The sequence below is a fragment of the Nycticebus coucang genome, chromosome 2 (assembly GCF_027406575.1).
Source record: "Nycticebus coucang isolate mNycCou1 chromosome 2, mNycCou1.pri, whole genome shotgun sequence".
Classification (NCBI taxonomy): Eukaryota; Metazoa; Chordata; class Mammalia; order Primates; family Lorisidae; genus Nycticebus; species Nycticebus coucang.
In genome coordinates, this window is record NC_069781.1 from 125,714,866 (window position 1) to 125,741,537 (window position 26,672).

The following is a 26,672-nucleotide window of genomic DNA, read 5'->3' on the forward strand; positions in this document are numbered from 1 at the left end:
CAGTGGTATACTTTATTTTATTTAGATAATCAGTTTTTGTGCAGCAGTTATTGAAAAAAACATTTTTAAAACATGACTGATTTGCCATGACATCTTTATATTCAATTTATATTTAATTATAATGTATGTGTGTATATATATATGTTTTTAGGTTTTCTCATTCTGTTTGGTAGTGTATTCATCACTGTGCCAACACAATATTAATTAGTATAGTTTAAAATAATTATTTGACAAGGATAAGAAGACAATTCATTGGGAAAATAATGCTATTTTCACAAATTTTGATGTGGCAACTGAATTTCCACATACAATAGAATGAATTTTGTTCCCTGGCTTGCACCATAAACAAAAATTAACTCAAAATGAATTTGAGACCTAAATGTAGAGCTAAAAATATAATGTAAAACACTTAGAGAAAAACACGGGTGCAAATCTTCACGACTTTGGATTAGTCGAAAATTTCTTAGATATATCTAAAACAAATACAACTGGAAGAAAAAGAAAATAGATATTGGGCGACGCCTGTGGCTCAAAGGAGTAGGGCATTGGCCCTATATACCAGAGGTGGTGGGTTCAAATCCAACCCTAGCCAAAAAAAAAAAAAAAAAAAACTGCAAAAAATAAAATTAGATATTTTGGACTTCAAAAATTTCTTGTGTCAAAAGACATTATTTAAAAAGTGAGATGACATCTAACAGAATGGGAGAAAATATTTTCAATTCATATATCTGGTAAGGGACTTATTTCTAAAGATGTACAAATAGCCAATATTCAGTTGACAAAAAAACACAACATAATTAGCCATTAGACAAATACGATCAAGACCATAATGATTCTTCTTAGTAAAGTATCTCAAGAATGGAAGAAAAGTACCCAATGTACTCAGCCCTACTATGAAACTAATTTGGGGCTCTCACATGAAAGCTATAACCCAGTTACAACCTAACAATATGGGGAAGTGGGAAAGGCGGGGGGTGGTGGGTAGAGGGAGGGGGATCGGTGGGATCACACATGTGGTGCATCTTACAGGGGTATTTGCGAAACTTGGTAAATGTAGAATGTAAATGTTTTGTCACAGTAACTGAGATAACGCCGGAAAGGCTATGTTAACCATTGTGATAAAAATGTGTCAAATGGTCTATGAAGCGAGTGTATGATGCCCCACGATCATATCAATGTATACAGTTATGATTTAATAAAAAAAAAGACCATAATGATACCATTTTATACCTAGTAAAATGGCTATTGCCAAAAAACTGACAGTACCAAAACTATTGGTAAGTTGAAAAGCCAATATATTGCTGGCGGGAATATAAAATGTCCCAGCCACTGTAGGAAGTAGTTTGATGGTTTCTCCAAATGTTAAACATACAGCTACCATATGATCTATGACTTCTATTCCTAAAAGAATCCAGACAAAAACATATGCATGAATGTGAATACACGCAATAGCCTAATTCGTAAGAAGAAAGGAGTAGAAACAACCCAAATGTCAATACATGAATTAAAGGTTTAGCAAAAGGTGATGTATTCGTTTTTTTGTTTTTTGGGGTTTTTTGTAGAGACAGAGTCTCACTATATTGTCCTTGGTAGAGTGCCGTGGTGTCACACAGCTCATAGCAACTTCCAACTCCTGGGCTTAAGCGATTCTCTTGCCTCAGCCTCCAGAGTAGCTGGGACTACAGGCGCCCGCCACAATGCCCGGCTATTATTTTGTTGCAGTTTGGCCGGGGCTGGGTTTGAACCCGCCACCCTCCGTATATGGGGCTGGCGCCCTACTCACTGAGCCACAGTCACTGCCCCAAGGTGTTGTATTCTTACAACAGAATATTATTGAGACATTTAAAAAAATGAACTATTGATACACACTACAATGAGGATGAACCTTAAAAACATCACGGTAAGTGAAAGAAGCCAAACAGCAAAGACCACATATTGCATATTTTCATATAATTTGAAATGTCAAGAATTGGCCAATCCAAAGATACAAAAATTAGATGAGTTTACCAGGAACTGGATCAAAGAGGAGGTGGGGCGTAATGACTAATGGGTGAGAGATTCTTTGTTATGCAATGAAATTATTCAGGAGTTATACAGGGGTGATGGTGCATCACTTTATGAAAATAGTAATAACCACATTATTACTATTGTACACATTAAAATTATGAATTTTATGGTATGTTAATTATATCTCAAATTTTTAAGAAGGAGGAAAAAAGATTAATTGTTAAGTGGCACAACAGTAAATTCTCTCTCTTTGCTCTTGTTTTCCAGGATTGTCTGGGCTGCTGATGCCTTCTAGTTCTCTGTGTAAATTTTAGATATATTTTTCAAGTTCCAAGTAAAACATTCTTGAGAATTTAAGTAGAATTACTATAAATTTATTGATCAATCTGGATAGAATAGATATCTTCATGATAATAATTTCTCTAACCCATTCACATAATATTTCTCTTCATTTATTAACAGCATCTTTAATATCTTTCAATAAAATTTTGAACTTTACCAATTAAGATCTTGGTAATATATGTTCAATATTTCCTAAGTTCTTTATATTTTGAGGTTAATGTAAATCAAAACTCTGTTATTATATTTTGCGTGTGTACTGGCAGAATATAGAAGTACAATTGAGTTTTGTATACCAAAGTAGTGAGCAAACATGTTAAATGATTTTCTATTCTGACACATTTTCTGCAGGATTTGAATAATTACAAATTTTTATATTCTGAATAATTAAAATTTTTGGCTGAATTATTTATACTTTTAATTTCATTTTTTTTGCCTTGTTGCACAGTATAGGAATTTTAGAAGAATGTTGATTAGAAGTGGTAATCAACTGAGGATCACTGAATTATACTTTGTAGAAAAAATTCATTTTGATATTTTATTAGTAATTATAATGTTTGCTGTAGATTTTACAAAGTACATTATGAGTAACAGGAAAGTTCCATTTCAGTTGTACTTCACTAAAAGTTGTTCTTTTTTTAACAAATGGATGTTGAATTTTATCAAATGATTTAATTCTATCTAGTAACAGAGTAAAATTCTTTTTCTTCTCCAATCTCTAAATGTATTAAATTACAAACTTTGATTTCCTTATAAATTCATATTGATCATAATGGTGACAGTATGGTTTGGTAGTTAGAGATGACCTTTAAAATGGGGTTATTCAGGTTTGAATTTGAATTCTAGTCCTTTCTGGGATGTTTGTAGGATAGAGCATAGGGTTAAAAATGCTGGGCACTATAGACAGAATAATCAGGAAAAAGCCAAGAGTCACTGCTGGCTCTGAGTACTCAAAACAATACTTGCTAGAAACAGAACACTGTCCAACCCTAAGTTATATTGAGTAGTGATAAGAAAAAGACAAGACAGAAGTGCAGAAAACAGAATGTGTTAAGAGTTGAATCATACAGTTAAAGATTAACTCCTTGTTTTTCAACTTTGACTCTTTCTTTGAAGCTTTCCACTGTGCTGTATTTTTTCATGCTTGAGATTTCAATAAAAGCTTGTGAGGATCATTGGCAGGGCTGCACCCTTGTCTCTCCTTGTGGAGGGCTTGCTGGTATTGGTCTCCCTGGGTCCTTCAGTTCAATGCAAATGGACTAAGTAGGTGTTATTTATTTTGTGTTGAGTCACACCAATGATACTTAGCAAACTACTTATTTTTCTATATTTTCGATTTTTAATCTATAAAATGGGGATAATAGAGGTAATAGTATCCAACTTATAAGGTTGTTGTCAGGAACAACATGAATTACCATATTTAAGACACCTTAAAGAGTACCTTGCACAGAATAAGAACTGTAGAAGTGTTACATGCCATTACTATTAATTTTTGTAAGTTAGCTAATATGTTCATAAGTAACACTGGTATGTGATTTTCTTTCTTTTTCATGTAGTCCTAGCTAGGTCTTATTATTATGAAGGTTATGCTTGCTTCGTAAAAATGGTTAAAGAGTTTCTTCTACAGAATAATTTATGTTAAATTCAAAATCGTTTATTCTTTGAATGTTTGGCAGAACTCACCACAACTGTTTTGGTCTATTTCTTCTTTGAAGAAAAAAATTTAAATTAATTTTATTGAGGTGTAATTTTTTCAAAACAAACTGCATCCTTTTAAAGATGAGTTTTGCCACATACAAACACCTGTGAAACCACCTGTGCCATCAATAAACAAAACACTTTCTTCATCTCCAAAAGAATCCTAGTGATTTTTTTGTTAAAACAGTATTTTTCAGGACCATTTTAGAGATCATGTTTCCCCTTGAGACAGTCCTGGAAGGTTACATTTTTCTAGGAATATTTACATTGCATCTATGCTCTCTAGTTTATCAGTGTAAACTTATTCATATTAAATTCATGGGCTTAAATGTCTGCAACAAAGAGATGTAGTCTTGCTGATAGCAATCCTTTGAGATTCATTGAAACTTGCTTTATAGTTAGATGTATACGTATTCAATTTCCACAAGTACTCCACAAGGAGATTGTATGTCCTAGAAAAGACAGCCTATTCTATAATCATGAGGTACAGTATTTTTCTGTGTCTATTGGATGAAGTTTGATTTGTTTGATTTGCTGTTTGTCTTTACACTTAGCAATATTTTTACTTATTTATTTTTATTTCAGATTTATATGAGGGTACAAATGATTAGGCTACATTGTTTGCATTTCTAAGGTAAAGATCAAGTTGTAGTTGAGCCCTTCACCCGGGGTGTGCTGTATTCCTTTACATTGTGCACATTAGGTGAGAGTTTACCCATCCTTCTCTCTCTTCCCTCCTCTCTCCTCCACCCCACTTGCATTTAATTTTGTTTTTCTTTCCTCTGGGCTACACTTAGCAATTTTTTTAGACATCAAATCTTACAGTAAGAAGGTGAATGTGTTTATCATTTTCTGTGGTTCAGTTAATCTTAGTTACATGAAATATATGTTATAGAATCATTGCTCTTGGGTAATGTCAATATTTATCAATATGTGAATTGTAAATACCTTTTGAATTCTAATGAAGGTTTTTACCTGATATTTTTTTTTTGTTTTGTTTTTCCCTGATGTGAATAGAGAAATGCAAGTTTTCTTTTCATCTTTGAGTATTCTGAGTTACTTTTACTCTGAGTACTCAAAATAATACTCATTAGACACAGAACACTAACACTGGGTTAAAAAAAAAAGTCTGACAGTCTTTGCATTTTAACTGAGGCACTGGATCATTTGCAATTATTTTGAATGATCATATACTGAGATTTATTTCTACTTTTTAATTTTGAACCTTAATCTTATCTTGGATTTGCTTTGAATTTTTTCTCTCATTTCTGTTTTCTTTTATATTGATTCAATATTTTTTTTCTCATTTTCTCTACCAGGTAAATTATACAATAATGTCTATTCATTATTGTCTACTTTAGAAGTTTTAACATACTTTCTTACCAAAGTATAAATTCATCACTATATACAACTTTTTGCCACTTAAACACTTTAAACACTTTCACTTAGCCCATTGTCCTCTTACATTATATTTTATCCTGTAATGTATTTTTAGTTGCTTAACTCCACACGTTTTTTATCACTATATTTTATAAATCTAACATTTATTTAGACTATAATCTATATGCACATTATAAACATTTATATGCTAATAATTCCTTTTACATTTCATAATTTCTGTGTGATATCATTGTTTTTACCTGAAGAAATTGAACCTTTAATGTGTTCTATTGGATTTCTGCCCTTTCTTTTAGCTGTTAAGAAGTCACCACTTTTTGCAGTTTTTCTTTTGAAACTAATCTTTCTGTGTGGATGCATTTAAGACTTTGACTTTTTCTTTAATATTCAGTAGTTTCACTATGATGTGTGTAAACTTGGATTTTATTTTTCATTTATCTTGCCTTAATATTCTGGAATATGTGAATTGGTGCCTTTTACAAATTCTAGAAAATAATCAGACTTGTTTCTTCAGATATTGCCTTTCCTTCATTGTTTCTCTCCATTCATTCCTTGTGGCACTAAGAGAATTTGTTAGATCCTCTTACTCTTTCATGTATTTACATTTTTCCCCCACCATATATTTTCCCCTCCTTATTTCTCTATGCTGCATTCTGGATGCTTTTTACAGCTTTTCTTTCTAGTAATTCTGTCTTTTAAGAACTGGGAACATGCAATCTTCTGATTTTTCTTTTATTAAGTACCAATGAAGGCAGGAAAAGCTTCATTGTTCTTTGCCACATCTGTTTTAATAAAAGGATTTGTTTCGTAAAGTTTGGATTCAGTCAGAAGGCCACATGTGACCTCCAAGGCTGTAGGTTCCCCACCCCTTCATTTCTTTAAACATATTATACACGTTTATTTTATAGTTTGTGATTGGTATGGTTTTTGTTCCAATATTGTTAGAATACTGTTGTTGCTAATTTGTGTGTAGGTTGGAATAGAGTCACTTCCACTGTGGCTTTCAGCTCATTGTTATCTACTTTGGTGGTCTCAGGTCATCCATGTGGATCATTTTCAAGATTTAAATCACCATCAGCTTTGCACAGTGGCAGCATCGTAGCCAATGAGGTTTATCTGAGGCGCAATTATTGCTAATTGAAAACTTTTCCCAATACCCCACCATGACAACTTGAAATATAGTCGGCATTGGCAATCTGTGACAGTCTCTATGGAGACTGAATTTTAAAAAATAGATTTAAATCACCAGAATGGAACTTATCAAACCTTTGATATACTATGCATTCATTAGCCACATCCTTCCCAAACACTTTGTTGATTATTTTGAGCTGTCTGGACTGCACTGGTTCCAAGTCGGAAATCATATTCGAAATTAACATGGATTTTTGACTTATCCATGATTACACAAAAATTGCTCTAAAAAAAGGTGAAAGATAATCATGAGAAAAAAAGCATTTGAAAGAATGAGGATGTACCTTCACAATGAAAATAAACAAGAAGTGTCAAAGTGAAATGTTAGAGATTGAAATTGTCAAACTTAGTAGTAAAGGAATTTGGACATTTCATACTAAATAACCTAATAATTTTTTTTTTTTAACTTCCTATGCTTGGTTTATTTCTTTTTTTTTTATTGTTAAATCATAGCTGTGTTTTTTTTAAAGGGAGAAATTTTCAGTCTAATTCTACTTTTAAAGCTCATAGTGCCTGTGTTTTCTTGTGTTATGTGTGTTTCTGTGTATGTATGGTGTGTTTGTATGTGTTTTGACTACAAACTAATTTTTTTTAAACTTTATCAGTGGGAATTTTTTCAGGCCTGGTTTGACAATGAAGTCTTCTTTTGATTTGGTTTGATTTGGTTTGGCTGTGTTTCTGAAAGGTGCCTAAAGACATTACACAGCCAAAACCATATTAAAATAAATTCTCAGCTTAAGAATTTTTAGATCATTTGGGTATGAAAATTCAGGCTTTAGATTTAGAGGAGGGCCAGCTTAGAGCTACATGATCTGTGATGAGAATCTTTTTCTGTCCTAGTGGATAACATTTGAAAAAGAAATTTTCCTAAATAACCACTGAGTGAGATCTATTTATCTAAAATTTTGTTTCCCATTTATCCTAACCATGAAGTGTAGGCTACTGAATTCCCAGATTTATACATGAGTGTCTTATTAGATAGCCCCTCCTTAGTTAGACTCTAAGATTTGCTTATAAGACCCACTGAGTCCTTACAATTTCAAACTCATACTTACCTTGTTTTGCACATGTTTTCAAAGTTGAAGACCAGGACATTACTTAAGATAGTTTTTGGCTTCTATGTATTTCTTATTTTCTTTTTAGTTGATAACATTATTTAAAAATATTGAATAAATAAATGTGTGTTTCTTTGTATGTAATATTTCATACATGATTCAGATATTATATATAACAAAAGAGTATTTGTGTATTATATAATAAAAACAATATATATGGTATCGTAATTTAAAGAGCCAGTAAATTGGCCGGGCGCAGTGGCTCACACCTATAATCCCAGCACTTGGGAGGCCGAGGAGGGTGGATTGCCTGAGCTCACAGGTTCCAGATTGGCCTGACCCAGAGTAAGACCTCATCTCTAAAAATAGCTGGGCATTGTGATGGGTGCCTATAATTCCAACTACGTGGAAGGCTGAGGCAAGAGAATCACTTAAGCCCAGGAGTTTGAGGTTGCTGTGAGCCATCATGCCATGGCACTCTACCAAGGGTGACAAAGTGAGACTCTGTCTCAAAAAAAAGAAAAAAAAATCCAGTAATTTTAGCTGCCTGTGATTACCAAAAATCTCTCTTAAATGGCTTTATTTGAATCTTCTATAAATTTCTGAAATTGAATGAGAAAGAACAGTCTCAATAATCACTCAAAGCAACTCTTCTTTTTCTTTTTCTTTTTCTTTTTTTCTTCTTCTTATTTTTAGACAGAATCTTAATCTTTTGTCCTGAGTAGAGTGCCATGGTGTCGTAGCTCACAACTTCAAACTCTTGGGCTTAAGCAATCACCTTGCTTCAGCCTCCACAGTAGCTGGGACTACAGGTGCCTACTATAATGCCCAGCTAGTTTTTCTATTTTAGTAGAGATGGGGTCTCACTCTTGCTCAGACTGATCTCCCGAGCTCCCAAGCCCTGGCGATCCAGCTGTCTCAGTCTCCCAGAGTGCTGGGATTACAGGCGTGAGCCACCATGCCTGGCCTGGAGTTCTTTTTAAAGCCAAGCAATTCTAATACTAGTCAAATATTTTTAAAAAGTATAATACATAAGTAAGCGAGTATTCGTAATGGCCTAGCATAGGACCCGTTGAAGCAGAATTGATAGCTGTCATCATCATCATCATCTATATTTTAGTGTCTTTTCTCTTGATATCCTAGCTTATTTTTAAGTCAAAAACAAATTTTTCTGAATGTTAAAGTTTCAGTATCCAATGTGCCTTTGAGAAACGTTCTAAGATATGTCTTTTATTTCTTAGTCATTTATTTATTTATTTTTGCTAAACAAGAGAGTGCACACAATACTTTCTATAACTCTGCTGAGGAAAAACAGGTTTCTCCTGGGGATTGTGGCACCCTGGGTTAATCCTAACTATGTTCTCTGTTATACTGTTATCGGGTACCATTCTCCAGTGGAGTTTTATAGAGGAAGGTTGCAGTTTAATAAAAAGGCTCATTTGCACATACATTTCCCATCCATTGAATGGCACCCTTCATTTTATAACAGTCCAGTTGGAGTCCTGAGGAGATGCAGTCCTCTGCTAAAAATGCACCATAATGTAAATGAATTGCATCTACTGCCACCCCCTTCCTAGGCCACTTGCAGACATTTCTTCAGTTCTTCAAGCTAATGTATAAATTGCACCCTTTGAGAGAGTGCTTCATTTCCTAGTATATACTTATAGGAGCAGTGCTGGAAGGAACCACTATGTTAACTTTCTAACTTGCTTTTGACTTGAATAAACCACAAACCATTTTTGAAATATAACTCATTTCTTTTCAGATTGTCCTCATTTGCCTCATCTAACATGTATTATAAAATGTGAACTATTTACACAAGGAGAATTAGTTTCCCTTAAATGTTCACCTTGGTTCCAATCAAAGTCGCTATTAGAAAAAGGTGACCATGAGTATTTGGGTTCTAATTCAGATTTTTAACTGTGAAGTAGTATCTCAACTTTTGAAATTATATCAATTATTACTTTGTTGATATTAATCGCTGTCAATTTATAGTCACCTAAAAGTTTATTAATTTGCTTTAAATGAAGCCTTATAGACAATACACTATTTTTTGTTGTATGTGGAGCAGTTTTTCTTATTTTCTTATTTTCTTTGGAATGTAAGATTCTTTCAATATGCCTACAGTAAAGTGTTTTCCACTTATAAAGAGCATCTGGTGCTTAAAATTATGCTTAGGTTTTTGTAACAATGTTCTGATTGTATTTTTTATTTTTAATAAAGCATCAAGCATTCGAGCATCAAGATGTCATGGCCAATTAAAGAGCTGAATTAGAAAACACACCTAGTTTGATATGAGTGGTAAATAATCATTTCATATTAGAATCGACACCAGAGAAGATGTCCTTTGAAAATAGTAAATTTTAGGGGTTTAAAGTACTATTCAGTTTTGTGAACAAAAATGTCTAACCCTTCATAATAGTTACAGGGACAAAATATTCAAAGAATTATGTGAAAATTCAAGAGTTTTAACCATGACTGGGCATTTCAAAGATTTCATTTGCTTTGAACATAATTTATATTTACACATAATACTTTGATGTTGGGATCTCCCAAAACAGATGAGGTAGATACTTAAATGGACAGGTCCGCACACCAAAGTAGATTTGCAGAGGTGAGCCGGTCTTGACTGATTACCCGCCCACCTGCTGTGTACTTCTCCTTATCTCAGACATTTATATGTCAACTTACTAGATGTTCACAGGAACCTCTTTTTTTCTATCTTTCTGACTGTCTATCTACCTGAATTTATGCTCATTTTGAATCAGCTGAAACTCAGAGAGGTTGAACCTACCATAGACCACACAACCAGTGAGTGGGAAGAACAAAGAATTGAATAAGTGCAATATATTGCCTCTTCCTCATAATTATAACATTGTATTTTCTAAGGACATAAAATGGTTGAATTTTAGAAATAAAAGTAGAAAAAAAATCTGTGAACTGTGTAGGAAAATTGAATGTAGAATAATACATGAAAATAGCCTTGAGCAAACCTGAAATTTAGGCTAAGCCAATTTCCTGTGCCTTTGCCTTTTCCCTAGACTCTCCTTCCACATCCTTCTCTGATCTTCGGTGTCTTTCTTTTTCTCCCATTACCTCTTACAACTCTTCCATCTGAATTTAACCCAGTATTTATGTTACCTCTGGATCAGCTTATGATTTAGCTTTAAACTGTGGAATAAAAAGTTGTTCTTGGGGCCAGGAACATCTGTAGTGACAAGCAGTAAGGCAGTTCTCAGAAATTATACACATCTGCAGTGATACAGGTAAGTTAGGTCAAAGGGACATAGAGGCCAAGTGAAGGAGCACAGGGTGATCAAAACTGGAACAATTTCAACAACAGATTCCGTAAAGTGGTACTGAATTATCACTCAGAATCTAAAAATAAAATCTATGAGTCCATATGGATAAAAGCAAATAATTGAGTAAATAAATAAAGGGAGGACAAGAAACAAGGCTCCCAGGCAGAAGAACTCCAAATAATTTGTGTAGAAGTTCCATCCTCAAGGACGGAGAGCTTACCTCTTCATTTCTCAAGTCCAGATTGCACAGAGTAGGTAGCCCCTTCCCAACAGTACAGTATGGTAATGTGGGAAGTGAGAGGGATTAATTTGACAATGAGGGTAATCAGGGTAAACAGTACTGTGTGTGCCCTTAGCATGATAGGGTGAAGGTAACCATTTATCTCTGTGGTTTTCCTCCACAAAATGCACAACACCAACCAGTTTGAAAAAAGAAAAATTGGGAAAGTCCTAGTTAAGCAGCATCTCACAAAATTTCTGACCGTAATCCTCAAACTGTCAAGCTCATCAAAAACAAGGAAAGTCTGAGAAATTGTAAGGAACATATAGAGCCTAAGGTGGCTCATGAACAGAAAAAGGACCTTAGGGGTGGCACCTGTGGCTCAAAGGAGTAAGGCACCAGCCCCATATGTTGGAGGTGGTGGGTTCAAACCCAGCCCTGGCCAAAAACTGCAAAAAAAAAAAAAAAGAAAAAGGACCTTAGATGAAACTAAGGGAATGTGAATGATGTATAAACTTTAGTTAATAATGATATGTCAATATTGGTTTATTAATTGGTACATAAAAAGTTAATAGGGGAGTCAAGGTGTAAAATGTAGGGGAACTCTGATATCAACTTCTGATGATATAGAAGTGCTTTAAAAATAAAGTGTATTATATTTTTAAAAGAAAGAGATAACAAGGGGGGAAGGTCATAGTCTTTAGAGCACCTGCCAGAGTGATTTAATGTTGCTCTAACAATGTATGATTAGCCCGGGTTTTGCACCCACTTTTTTCTCTAACAGAAAATTTTGATGATTTTGCAAGATGTAAAAATAGAAAATTTTTAAGAGGTGAAGGATTGATATTACTGTGTTTAAAACAACAGAATCAACATGTAGATGAGATGATTTGGGGGATCTGTTTACAGTGAACCAGGCTTCGTGCAAAGTTAATTTCTCTTCATTCTAGATGGGCTCTTAAGATCGGCTCAACCCCACAAGCCTGGAGACCTTCAGGGGCTTTATGTTCTACAGTCACTAGTAGCAGATAAGGACTATAGAAGGATGCCAGTGGTTTATACTGATTTGCCTGAAGAAAAAGAAGAGGAAGAGGAAAAGAAAACGAGGAAGATGAGAATGAAGAAAAGAAATCAATTCCCCAGAAAGAAGTGTGTTCTACCATAATCCTGAAAAGAAAGAAAAGGACAGCACATACCCCAAACTGTATTTATAAAACCCACTTGCATTTTTGGAGTCTAAATATTTTTATCCTGATAGTCAATATTTTTTTCTTTTCTTTTTTTTTTTTTTATTGTTGGGGATTCATTGAGGGTACAATAAGCCAGGTTACACTGATTGCAATTGTTAGGTAAAGTCCCTCTTGCAATCATGTCTTGCCCCCATAAAGTGTGACACACACAAAGGCCCCACCCCCCTCCCTCCGTCCCTCTTTCTGCTTCCCCCCCATAACCTTAATTGTCATTAATTGTCCTCATATCAAAATTGAGTACATAGGATTCAAGCTTCCCCATTCTTGTGATGCTTTACTAAGAATAATGTCTTCTACTTCCATCCAGGTTAAGGGCAAACCATTCCACTATCCGGTTCTATTGTGAGGAATAAGTAGGAGAAGAGGACCAAAATCAAAAAGGAATTTAAAAAGGGGGTAAAGCTTTGTGGGGCGGGACACAATTATAAGAGGGACTTTACCTAACAGATGCAATCAATGTAACCTGGTAAGACAGGCTTGCCCCATCTGCACGGTGCTTTGTACCTCTCATCAGCAGTAGTGCGCCACCGAGAGCCAGGCAGAGGAAATGCATCTCACTGGTTGAACACAGTGGGCCACAGAAAATAAAGCACAAGAAGGGAGCCTCTTAGGCTCCGCCACGTTTAGAAACCAAAGAATTTCCTGTTACCTGCCTGTGTACTAGGGAAAGGAGAACAGAGTGACAAAATCATGCCAAACCTTCTCTCTCTCTCTCTCCAGCTTTCATTCTAATTAACCTGCACTCCTGTCCTTCCCCTCCCATTCATTTCTGTCATCTCCATTTCACAGTATCCCTTGTCCAGTACAAAGAGTCCCCAACACATTCTATTTAGAAAGTGAGTGTCTCACCAGGGGTGACAAGTCTTTCTTTGAGGTCATTTATCTAATTGCTCTTTGCAGATAAGAATTAATTAGCCCAAGTATTTTTCTTAGTTTTTGGATGGGTTCCCCACCTGACGAGAAGGAATTCCTTGGTGTCAGTGATTAATTACTCAGCCAGAAGCTGACTGCCTCGCATTTGTAATAAATGCCGACTAGCTCTTCAGGTCACATTAAGAACCAGGCAGGTTGTGGTATAATGTACAGGATAATAAAGCACTTGTATAAATAGGGGCAGCAGCATTTGATTTTGATTAAATATTTTAATACATCAAAGGGTGAAGGAGCTTCAAGATACTAAAGGTAAGAGCCCCCATTTGGGGCAGCTTTTCTCAGACACAAAACATCTCCAGAACCAATGACAGCAGGTGGCATTTCACTGCAGTGTCTGCTTGAAATGACCCTGTGATCTGTGGGGTTTGGGGGTTTATTTTGTCTGTTTGTTTGAGTTGCCTCTTTGTCAGTCACAGATCACCTCAAAGTACAAGCACATTCATATCCCAAATCACCTTTATTTCTGGTACGGAAAGAAATGAGCTGCTTCTTTGTTTACTTTCAAATTGGATTTTGTAAATACCACTGTGGTGATGGCAGTATGTATGGGAGGTCCCTAGATCTCAAAATAAGCCAGTTAAATTCAAAGGAGAGCAAACCAAGATGGGATAAAGGCCTGAAAATGGGAAATCAATCTGTGAAGAACAAAAACACATGAGTACATTTAGGAAGCAAGTCTTACAAACTGAGTGGAGAGTTTACTGAAGACATAGGCGGGGTTTTAAACACTCTGGCTAAAAGCATTGCTTCATGTTCCATGTCAATAGTAGAATTCTACAGGCGGCGATATTTTTGTGGTTATTTTGAGGATAAAGAAAACAAGCCCAGGAGCAATTAATGGCTTTACCAAAGGTCACACTCATCCAGCAAGTGAAGCAGAACCAGCTCTGGAATGCAGGGCTTCTGATTCCCAGAACAATTTGTTATATTTTTGTTTTCAAAAATGCATAATTGAATAAAAATCTCATAAATAAAGTGGACAGAATTTAATTGTCATTTGTCGATGACCCAGGTGCTATCATTCTAGCCATTCCCTGTAGTGTTCCTTAAGATGGAAGTGTTGGGTGGTGTGGTGCCTGTGGCTCAAAGGAGTAGGGCGCCGGCCCCATGTGCCAGAGATGCCGGCTTCAAACCCAGCCTCAGCCAAAAACTGCAAAAATAAAAACTAATAATAAAATAAAAAAATAAAAAAGATGAAAGTGTTGAGTGATAACGAGCTTTTGAATAAAAATATTGCCCAAATAAATCAATATTTTCTCTAAAACAAAGAGCTCTATTAACCACATGATTTGATTAGTAAAAAGAATTTTTCCCCCCTGAGGAGGATAAATAATAGAACATTTACTCTAGCTCTATGATATTACTGAAAATAATCAAGTCTAAAAAATTTTCTTCCCCTTTTGGGGAGACCCAACATGTAATAAAGAAGTTGGTATGATTACCTATCTAATCATTTTTTTATTGTACATCCTGTTTTTTTAAGGTTTGAATGTTCTAAACAATGAGAATTTGTGCATAGTAGATCCTTACTGAGTACTTCATCTGTCATTAAATGAGTGAAAGGGTGAATAAATGAAACTGTTACATGTGACTGATTTGACAATGGCAGGTTCCTTGGTGGTATAACTTCTCTTACCTATCTCTTACCTCCAGGTCCTCTTCTAAATTACAAGGAAAAGAAACTAATATTTCATAAAACCCCCCAAATGACAGATTTTAGAAACTTATAGGATCTAATACTAATACTTGATGTCTTTCCTAACTGATTCTGGTAACACAAAAGAAAGATTTCTTCTGTGTCAAACAAGGACGTTCTATGGATCCTTTAACATATTGAGGTGGCTCACTCTCCTACCAGCTGCAGAGCATTCAGATCACTTTAGGGAGATTTCCAAGGCCAATTATTGGCCTTGCTTATCTTCAAGTGCCTTTTCGGATGCTGCTTTGTAAATCTCCCCATCATCTGAGTTCCTGGTTAGTTGTAAATAAGGGAGTTTTGTTCTTCAGCCACCTGTCAAGATTTCTAGGCCTCTTCTACATGAGTGACTGCTTCTGCTTTCTCTCACTCGTTTCTCGCAGAAATGATGAAATTAGCTAACAAGCTGTTGAGTATAGACAGTTCATACTGCCTTCTCTTCCTCCAGGGTGAGGGGATTGTGGGCAAGGGTGACATCGTTTATAGTTCACATCAACATGTTTCAAATTGCCTTATTTCTTGGGAGAACTAATTGTTCTGTGATGATTCAAAATGGACATTTGTTCCATCATTTTTTTCTTCTTGGTTTAAATTGATAATTTATTCAGAAGGCAGTAGTCAGGATGCCTGAATTCAAAATACAGGCAAATCTGTTGTGGGTCTAAAAAAACCAGAAAGAATGTGATTCAAAGAAGTTACAAAAGTCTTTAGTGGTCAAAACTATGGAGCAGCCAATTCATCAAGCTAAAATTCCATCCAAAGTTTGAAGAAAAGCCGTATTAGCAAAGGGCCAGATGGCTCCTTTGGGACTCTCTTCCCAATCCATCACCTTTTATCATTAAATTAAAATAATTTGAACTTTTCAGAAAAAAATTAGAAAATCATAGTGAGCTAGTGTGAAGCTTCAAATAGAAATAATAACAGCATCTACCTGGCAGAGTTGGGATGATGATTAGCTGAGTTTGTACTTAACAAAGTGCTTAGAAAAGAGCCTAGACTTAGTAACCATTACATAAGCCCATATTAGAGGAAAGTGAAGAAATCCTATTAACCACTATTGTACTTGTACCCCAAATCTATAGAATAAACCTGGAAACTAGATTTAATCTGTAAACTAGATCATTCCAAATTTATGTTTTATAATAGTAATTAATTATGCAAATTATAACCAGCTATCTTTGGTCGAAGGCATACTCGCCAAGGAGAAGCCATATAAAAAGGGATCTTATTACTCCGTTAAACAAAAAATGTATAAGACACGAATTTTGTCATGACAATATCATACTACATTTCAAGGAATTATGTTTTTGGTGACTTGAATCTTCATCCAGAAATTTAGTTAGTTACAGTCTGTACCATACCTACTACTGTGCTCGGAAAGTTTGTCTCTTCCTAGAACACTTTCATTAAGTGTTGAAACTTAATCCTCAATACGCTAGCATGAAATCCAACTTATGCTTTTGTAGACAGCCCTTGTTTACAGACCATCCAACTCTCTACAATCATCCTTTCTGAATCTGTGATAAGAAAGGCTATTTACCAGTCTTCCACTGGTACTTTGACTCCTTGTGGTCACCTCTACATTGACAAGGTTTCAGAGGGCATGAGTTACCATCTCTGAGAGCAGAAGGGTACTTTTCCTTCATCTACTTGAGTTAAATGACTTAAGGAAATAACGGCCCTCCTTTTAAAAAAATTTCAGAAAATGCTTATTTTTAACATGTTCCCCTAAACTACCTTATCTGAGACAAAACTTCCATTCAGTCATCCATACACAGTATGATTCAACTCCTTTTACTTTGGCGAACACAAGTCATCTAATGGAAATACTGTACTCATGACTTAAGACCAGCTTTTTCCTTCTTTTCTGGATGAGTCTCTGCTTTCATTCATTTAGGGAAAGTAGTACATAAAAATGATCTTGAAATGTCAAATTCTTTGCTACTGAAATGTCAAAGTCTTCCTAGCTTCCCAAATATCAAATTGTTGTTCCTAGAAGGGGGAAGGATCAATCCCTAAAGGTAAAAAATCTTCAGTACTTGGAAGTATCTCTTTCACTGGTGTCATTGGCTTCTGGTGTTAAAACTCTTAAGCATAGAAACCAAGACAGCATGGTACTGGCACAAAAACAGAGACATAGACACTTGGAATCGAATTGAAAACCAAGAAATGAAACTAACATCTTACAACCACCTAATCTTCGATAAACCAAACGAGAACATACCTTAGAGGAAAGACTCCCTATTCAATAAATGGTGTTGGGAGAACTGGATGTCTACATGTAAAAGACTGAAACTGGACCCACACCTTTCCCCACTCACAAAAATTGATTCAAAATGGATAAAGGACTTAAATTTAAGGCAGGAAACAATAAAAATCCTCAAAGAAAGCATAGGAAAAACACTGGAAGATATTGGCCTGGGGAAAGACTTCATGAAGAAGACTGCCATGGCAATTGCAACAACAACAAAAATAAACAAATGGGACTTCATTAAACTGAAAAGCTTCTGTACAGCTAAGGAGACAATAACCAAAGCAAAGAGACAACCTACACAATGGGAAAGGATATTTGCATATTTTCAATCAGACAAAAGCTTGATAACCAGGATCTATAGAGAACTCAAATTAATCCACATGAAAAAAGCCAACAATCCCATATATCAATGGGCAAGAGACATGAATAGAACTTTCTCTAAGATGACAGACGAATGGCTAACAAACACATGAAAAAATGTTCATCATCTCCATATATTAGAGAAATGCAAATCAAAACAACCCTGAGATATCATCTAACCCCAGTGAGAATGGCCCACATCACAAAATCTCAAAACTGCAGATTCTGGAGTGGATGTGGAGAGAAGGGAACACTTTTACACTGCTGGTGGGACTGCAAACTAGTACAACCTTTCTGGAAGGAAGTATGGAGAAACCTCAAAGCACTCAAGCTAGACCTCCCATTTGATCCTGCAATCCCATTACTGGGCATCTACCCAGAAGGAAAAAAATCCTTTTATCATAAGGACACTTGTACTAGACTGTTTATTGCAGCTCAATTTACAATCGCCAAAATGTGGAAACAGCCTAAATGCCCACCAACCCAGGAATGGATTAACAAGCTGTGGTATATGTATACCATGGAATACTATTCAGCCATTAAAAAAAATGGAGACTTTACATCCTTTGTATTAACCTGGATGGACGTGGAAGACATTATTCTTAGTAAAGCATCACAAGAATGGAGAAGCATGAATCCTATGTACTCAATTTTGATATGAGGACAAAAAGTACAGCATGACAATTTTAAGAGGGACTTTACCTAATAAATGCAATCAGTGTAACCTAATTCTTTGTACCTTCAATGAATTCCAAAAAATAAAAAAAGTATAGCATATATATAAAAAAAAAAGAAAGAAAGAAACCCAGGCAGTAGCTGCAGCCAAGTTTCCCCCATTATGAAGGCTAATGAGGATGTCTTTAATCTAAAATTGCCTCGTGTATGTTTTTAGGAGAAACTGTTTTTTTGTACTTATAGTTTATCAGAAGGTATGTTATTCCTGGATGCTGTTAAAGGTTTCTTCCTATTCTTTCCCACAGCAATGACTAGTTAAGGCTCTCATATGTAGATTCACTTCTGATCATGAACATTCATTAGGGAAGCAAGCATTCCCACCCAATTATCCCACTAATGAATGACTCAGAATCTTCAGATGTGTGTGGGGTAAGGGAAAGTCTTCTTAAAATTCTCTAATAGTGCAAAAAAACATTTTATTTTAGGAGTTCAATATATATTTTATATCACTGTATACCTTGTTGTTCTCAATGTATTATCATGTACTAGTTTGTCTGATCTCTATCCTTTATTTCTTGAGACAATTGATAAGACAGGCTATTTTCAATTTTGCTAGAATTATTATTACAAAATATATGCTCCCTGATTTAAGTTTGAAATGTCATGACACCTTATAACAGCATGTATCAACACATTGAAGGTACCAAATAATATTGACTGCCACATCAACTTAAAAATTATTTCAGAATGATAATTCATAGAATTAAGATGTACTAAATACTCAGTGAAGGTGACAGAAGGTGTTCTGTTATAATATTTAGACATCAGCATGATGCTCTTTATTAACAGACGCTGTCGTCTCCCATCTATAGGATCATATTTACATGTCATATTCTGCTTTTGTTTTTCCTACTCAATGCTTGTTGTGAGGAGATGATGGCCAAATCAGTGAACAAAAGAAGGGTATCAAGAATAAAATATGTCATGCAAGAACACCCTTTTATTTATAAATACACTGCTTTGCACAGCATTATCATTGATTTGTGTGCTCACTAAGCATATAGCTCTATTACTATAATGTGAGCAAACTGCCTGTAATTCACGGTCCTGGGAGCATATATCTATAATTTGGGCCAAAATACGTCTGCTCCCTCTAATTTTCAATAAACCCTTAATATAGTAGTTCTAGTCACACTGGAAATTTCTGAGTTTTCATCTTCACTGCCTACTCCTAGAACTACAAAAATAGAAAATAAGTGGAGAGTAGTTCAAAGCTTTGGGTGAGATTCATACAACCAGGAGTTGGAATGCTTTGGAACATACTCAAAAAAGTTAGCTTGCCTTAACTCATTAATATCATTGGGCATTGTATTCATTTTAATAAATAAGATCTGGAATTTGAAGTAAGGAAGACCTGTGTGCTCTTGCTCAGCTAAGAACTAATTGTTTCATGAAGGGAAAGATGTGAGATGGCTTCAGTTTCTTCATTTGTGCCATTAATAATGCCAAATTTGTGACAATATCATGAAAATACATAATTAGGTGCTTAGCAAAGTACCATCACATTGTAGGTGCTTACAAATTGTGAGTTCCCATCCTTTGTTGTGTTTGATCTAGCTTCAGGGGAAAAAAAAAGTTACTTGCTAACTGTGGCCAAAAATGGCCAAAATTTTTGCCCTTCTATCATCCATATCGTCTCACCCAAAGGTAGAATCTGTTTTCTTACTTCTGGACTCTGGGTTGGCTTTGTGACTTACTTTGGCCAATGGGATCTCAGCACATGGGATGCAAGCTTAAAAAGCAACCTCTGTTCCTGAATTTGGAATTGTGAGACCACTGTATCACCATAGGAGCAACCCAATACCCCTGTTGGAGGATGAGAGGCCATACAGAGGAGAATCGAGACCCTCCGTCTTCCTGTCACTCAACAACTGATGGTCAACCAGCCACATCAGCAACACAGCACTGGCCCAGACCAGCAGAATCACCCAAAGAATTATGAATTAAAGAAAATGATTGTTGTTTTAGCCATAAAGTTTTGTAGTACACAGGAAAAGCTAACTGACGTACAAATGAAATTTCTTATGCTCAGATCCGATATGGTAATGCATGACACATTTCACCTTTCTTCTTCTTCTTCTCGTCTTTCTTCTCCTCCTCCTCCTGCCCGCTCCTCCTCCTTCTTCTTCATTCTCCAAATTTGGAAGAAATAGAAATTGCAGTGGTCCTTTTAGATGTGACTAATAAAGGTGTAGGCCTGATCTGTCCACAGTATGTTAAGGCCAATAGGAAGGGAACTCTGGCTGATGCCATGGAAAGAAGCAACCACTGATGAAGGACAGAGAAGTGATGTCTCAAGGGGCTGATTTACAGGAGGAGTCAGGTCAGCAATCTATACTAGCCAAAGAACGTGCAGTGCTGCCACAAAGGCAGGAGTGAATCTCAGCAGAATTATTCCTACAAACATCACACCTGTTGGAAACAACTGAAGTAAAGGGGTAATGTGGGGAATATGGTGTCTGGGCCACCTGTGTACTTAGGGCCTTCCGCCCTAGCAATCAGTTCCTGGATCTGGCATTCCATGAGGGAGATGTGAATAAACACAGTGAAACCATGATACTGAAACCAGGGAACATCAGTTGCATTGCTTTCTATATATTTTCTGATTTCATTTTTATTTTTATTTTTCTTTGACACAGAGTCTCTCTTGGTCACCCTCAGTAGAGTGCTGTGACATCACAACTCACAGCGTTACAAACTCTTGAGCTTAAGCAATTCTGTTGCCTCAGCCTCCAAAGCAGCTGGGACTAAGGCGCCCACCACAACGCTTGGCTTTTTTTTTTTTAAGACGAAATCTCATTCTGGCCCAGGCTGGTCTCAAACCTGTGAGTTCAGGCAATCCACTCAACTTAGCCTCCCAAGTGCTGGGATTACAGGCATGAACCACCACTAGAGTAATGGACATAGAACAGGTGGGGAATGGCAGAGTTAGGTTACATTGAGAAGAAATTAATGAGCTTAACTCTAAGAAGCTGGGACAAAATTATGTGGCAGGAATGAGGATGAAGGCTGATGGTTAAGGACTTTATAATAGGAAAATTGACATAAAAGAACAAAAAGTTGTTTGTGTGTAGTAGTTTATCACACAAGGACACAGGGCCTGGGTGCTTTTATCAACAATGTCACTCTTCAAGGACTTCAACTACCAGCCTATGGGCGACAGTATATTGATCATCTTTATTTCCTCCTCAATCCATGGATACCTAAACCCAAAGACTTCCAGCCTTCAGTATAGAGGAGACATTCCCACTCAATGATAGTTGGATACATTACAGCTGGATCAGTTAGGCCAACAATAGTTTGTCTAATGAATTATCTATTACAATGCATTTGCAGAACATCATATATATTTATGAGAGTTAATTTTTATTTGTTTCCTTTCAGTATTCAACATTGTTTTGAAGTATTTGAACAATGCAACAAAAAAGGAAGTAAATATTACATAAGAAAAATAAAATTATTATTTATTAAAGATACTTGTTCACATATCTGAAATTGCTAAGATTAATTGAAAAGTTATTTAAAATATTACTAACATAAAAGTACAGTAAGGTAGCCACATGTAATATAAATATTTCAGCATTGAAATTAGTTACTTAGTTTAAGATACAATAGTCAGAATATTTATAATGGCAGCCAAAGCTATGAGATACTTAGAAACAAACTAATTAAGGAATATATAAGGTTCATGAAAAATAAACTTTTCCTGAAGGGCACAACATATGACCTGAATCACTGAAAAGATACTACCTGCCTGGATGAGATAACTAAAAATTGTAACGTTCTCAGTTTTGCCCAAATCATCTTATAACTAAGATGCATCTCATATGAAAATACTAATGTAGTTTTTAAAAACTTTGACAACTTGAAAATAACCTTTAATTGGAAGAATTTAAATTCAGAAAACAGGCAATAAAATTGTGAATGAAAATACTGAGAACTTTGATAGATCTAAAAATTTAATGTACAGCTAGAGTAATTAAAATAGCATGTCGTCAAAATCAGGAATGGATAAATCATTAGAAAATGATAGAAACTCAAGGGATCTAACCATGTGTGTATGGATTGTATATTTCATAAAGATTGCATTTCTAACCAAAGAGAGAAAGAGATGGATTATTTAATAATTGGTTTGGCATATAGAAATAAAATTAAGAATAACCCATAACCTCTTAAGTGATGTCAGACACAAAAACATACTTACTAGATTAGATGTTTTGGTAGGAGGGGGAGTGAGCACAACACAAAAACCCTTGCAGTACATTTTTATAATTTAGGTGTAGGGACAACTTGTTAAAGCAGGATAGGAAGGTTCGAAACAATCAATGAAAAATGGACAGATTTGACTACATAAAAATGGTTAATTTCTGTTTTAAGATAAGCCATAAACTGGGACAATATTAGTAAATTATATTCCAGACAAGGAGTTCATAAACATGACATATAGAGAATCCCTACAAATCAATATTTAAAGCTTTATCCTTCAAAAAAATATGGCAGGGAGTGTGTGCCAGCATTACATAAAGGAAGAAATGTAAGTCAACTATAACCTGAAATGTCGTTTTACCAGCAAAGAAATGCAAACGTTTGAAGACTCATGAAAATGTTCTAACAGGCAAGGAGCAAGATGGCATCCGAGTAACAGCTTCCTTGCATCTGGCCACCGTGAGTCTGGGGAGATAGGACTCCAGGCATCTCTGGCTGGTGGGATCTGCCTATCATCACCCCTGAGAGGATACAGGGAGTCAGCGAGAGACTTCTGGACCCCAAGAGGAGGACTAAAACAGTGGAAAACCGGCAAGTGGTCGCTTATGTTCAACTGTAACCTGCAAGTGGTCGTGTGTGTTCAACCCGCCCGCAACTATAAGTTCAGTAACAGTGAGACTGCAAACAAGAAAGACCTTACCTGTGAACTGTTTTGGTGTCTTTGGACTTGGCACTCAGCTGAACTGCCTTGGGGAGAGCCTGAGCAAGAGTGCAGAGAACTTTGGCCTTTGTCTAGGGCCCCAGTCTGAGCCGCTGAGCCAGACTGAGCTAATAGTGTTTGGCTCTGGGTCACAGGCAGCCAATGAGAGCCACATGCCCCAGCAAGCTCTGCCCTCAGGGTCGCAGAGCTAGAATTGGGTGGGAGCTGGTAACCCAGCAACCAAGTAGCCTAAGGGTGGGGTTTGAGCCGCCTTGCAGCCCTAACCCTCGGGGGCAGAGGGAGACCAGTTTTGGTACACAGGGTAAGTGGATAGCCACTTCAGCAGTGATTCCAGCGATAAGCACTTCCCTGGGAAAGCTTCTGCACAGCAAGTGAACAAGTTCAAAGTGCCTTTTAAGTGGGCTGAAGAGAGATTTAGGGTGTCTACCTGCTGGAGTTTGAGAAACTAGCAGCCTCCAGTCGTATCAGAACTGTGATTAACATCTCATACCCCAGAAGACCACGTGTTGCCCAGACAATATTCAATGACATATACAAACTGCTTTGTTTTTGTTTGTTTGTTTGTTTTTTGGTTTGGTTGTTTTTTTTTGTTTATTTTGATGTTGTTGATTGTTGTTTTGTTTTTTAAGTTCAACCTGTTCCATACAGATCCTTTTTCTTTCTCAATTTTTCTAGTTTAATTAAAATTTCCCATTGCTGCCTATTTCAATAATTAGAACTACATTTTTGTTGGTGTTTCTACCGCTATTATTTGGTTTTCCACCCAATTTTATCCCAAAAAGTTTTCTGTTTGCTTGTTTTCATTTGATTTATAGCATTTTTGTCTTTCCTCTCTACTTGGTGGAGGTGGGGTACTGTGTCTGATCAGGTTAGCAAAGAGCTGCTGACCTCAAGGGAACCACCCAACTGGGCATCCCCAGAAGGTGGTTTTTTTTTTTTAAGGTTGTATCAAAGTACCCTACTGTACACCTATATTGCTCGGTCTCCCTCTTTCTGTGCCTCTCTTCTTTTTGTCAATATTCCTTTTACCCACCCCCTCCCCTTTCTCTAGTTTTCTTTTTTTTTCTTATCACTCAGTCCTCCTTTCTTTCATCCCTTTTTTGATCTTAAACCTTCTCATCCTTCTGGTCCTGTAACCTTTTCTCCACAGGCACGACAACTTAAAGAGCAAGAGGAAGTGAAAGGAAAATTAGGGCAAGGAAACAGATAAAAGAAATCACTCATGAGGAAGAATCAGCAGAAAACTCCAGCCAACATGAAGAACCAGTCCAGAACAACCCCGCCAAGGGACCATGAGGTAGCTACTGCAGAGGATTCCACCTATAAAGAAATGTTAGGAATGACAGAAAGGGAATTTAGAATACACATGTTGAAAACAACGAAAGAAATGATGGAAACAATGAAGGAAACTGCTAATAAAGTGGAAAATAACCAAAAGGAAATTAAAAAACAGAATCAAATCAGAGATGAACGATATGAAGAATATAAAAAGGATATAGCTGAGCTGAAGGAACTGAAACAGTCAATTAGGGAACTTAAAGATGCAATGGAAAGTATCAGCAACAGGTTAGACCATGCAGAAGAAAGAATTTCAGAGGTAGAAGACAAAGTTTTTGAGATAACTCAGATAGTAAAAGAGGCAGAAAAGAAGAGAGAGAAAGCAGAACGTTCACTGTCAGAATTATGGGACTTTATGAAGCGTTCCAACATACGAGTTATAGGAATTCCAGAGGGGAAGAAGAATGCCCCAGAGGAATGGAAGCCATACTAGAGAATATTATAAAAGAAAATTTCCCAAACATCACCAAAGATTCTGACACACTGCTTTCAGAGGGATATCGGACCCCAGGTCGCCTCAACTCTAACTGAGCTTCTCCAAGACACATTGTGATGAACCTGTCCAAAGTCAAGACAAAAGAAAAGATTCTGCAAGCTGCCAGGAGTAAGCGCCAGTTGACCTACAGGGGCAAATCCATCAGAGTGACCGCAGACTTCTCTAATGAAACTTTCCAAACAAGAAGACAATGGTCATCTACCTTTAATCTACTTGAACAGAACAATTTCCAGCCCAGAATTCTGTACCCTGCTAAGCTAAGCTTCAAAATTGATGGAGAAATCAAATCATTTACAGATATACAAACATTGAGGAAATTCGCCACAACAAGACCAGCTCTACAGGAAATACTTCAACCCGTTCTGCACACTGACCACCACAATGGATCAGCAGCAAAGTAAGAACTCAGAAATCAAAGGACAGAACCTAACCACTGCACTGATGCAAAAGATAAAACTAAGCAATAGACTCTCATCAAATAAGACGAATAGAATACTACCACACTTACCAATTATCTCAATAAATGTTAATGGCTTGAATTCCCCACCGAAGAGACATAGATTGGCTGACTGGATTAAAAAACACAAGCCATCCATGTGCTGTCTGCAAGAAACACACCTGGCTTCAAAAGACAAATTAAAGCTCCGAGTCAAGGGTTGGAAGACAATTTTTCAGGCAAATGGAATTCAGAAGAAAAGAGGAGTTGCAATCTTATTTTCAGATACATGTGGATTTAAAGCAAGTAAAGTCAAAAAAGACAAAGATGGTCACTTTATATTGGTCAAGGGAAAAATACAACAAGAAGACATTTCAATTCTAAATATTTATCCACCCAATTTAAATGCTCCCAGATTCTTGAAACAGACCTTACTCAGTCTGAGCAATATGATATCTGATAATACCATAATAACAGGGGATCTTAACACTCCTCTTACAGAGATGGACAGATCCTCTAAACAGAAATTAAACAAGGATATAAGAGATTTAAATGAGACCCTAGAACAACTGTGCTTGATAGACGCATATAGAACACTCCATCCCAAACATAAAGAATATACATTCTTCTCATCACCCCATGGAACATTCTCCAAAATTGATCATATCCTGGGACACAAAACAATTATCAACAGAATCAAAAGAATTGAAATTTTACCTTGTATCTTCTCAGACCATAAGGCTCTGAAGGTGGAATTCAACTCTAAAAAAAATACTCGACCCCACCCAAAGGCATGGAAATTAAACAATCTTCTGTTGAATAACAGATGGGTGCAGGCAGAAATAAAACAGGAAATCATCAACTTCCTTGAGCATAACAACAATGAAGACACAAGCTACCAAAACCTGTGGGATACTGCAAAAGCAGTTTTGAGAGGAAAATTTATCACTTTAGATGCCTACATTTGCAAAACAGAAAGAGCACATCAACAATCTCACAAGCCATCTTATGAAATTGGAAAAAGAAGAACAATCTAA

The 26,672-nt window shown here is 36.2% G+C and overlaps 1 non-coding gene across 1 annotated transcript; it reads left to right on the forward strand.

Annotated features, from left to right (window-relative positions):
• The first annotated feature begins 6,518 nt into the window (after positions 1 to 6,518).
• On the forward strand, positions 6,519 to 6,659 carry LOC128579930 (U4 spliceosomal RNA). The gene has a single exon (XR_008378304.1). It is a non-coding gene; the product is annotated as a U4 spliceosomal RNA (small nuclear RNA).
• The last annotated feature ends 20,013 nt before the right edge of the window (positions 6,660 to 26,672 follow it).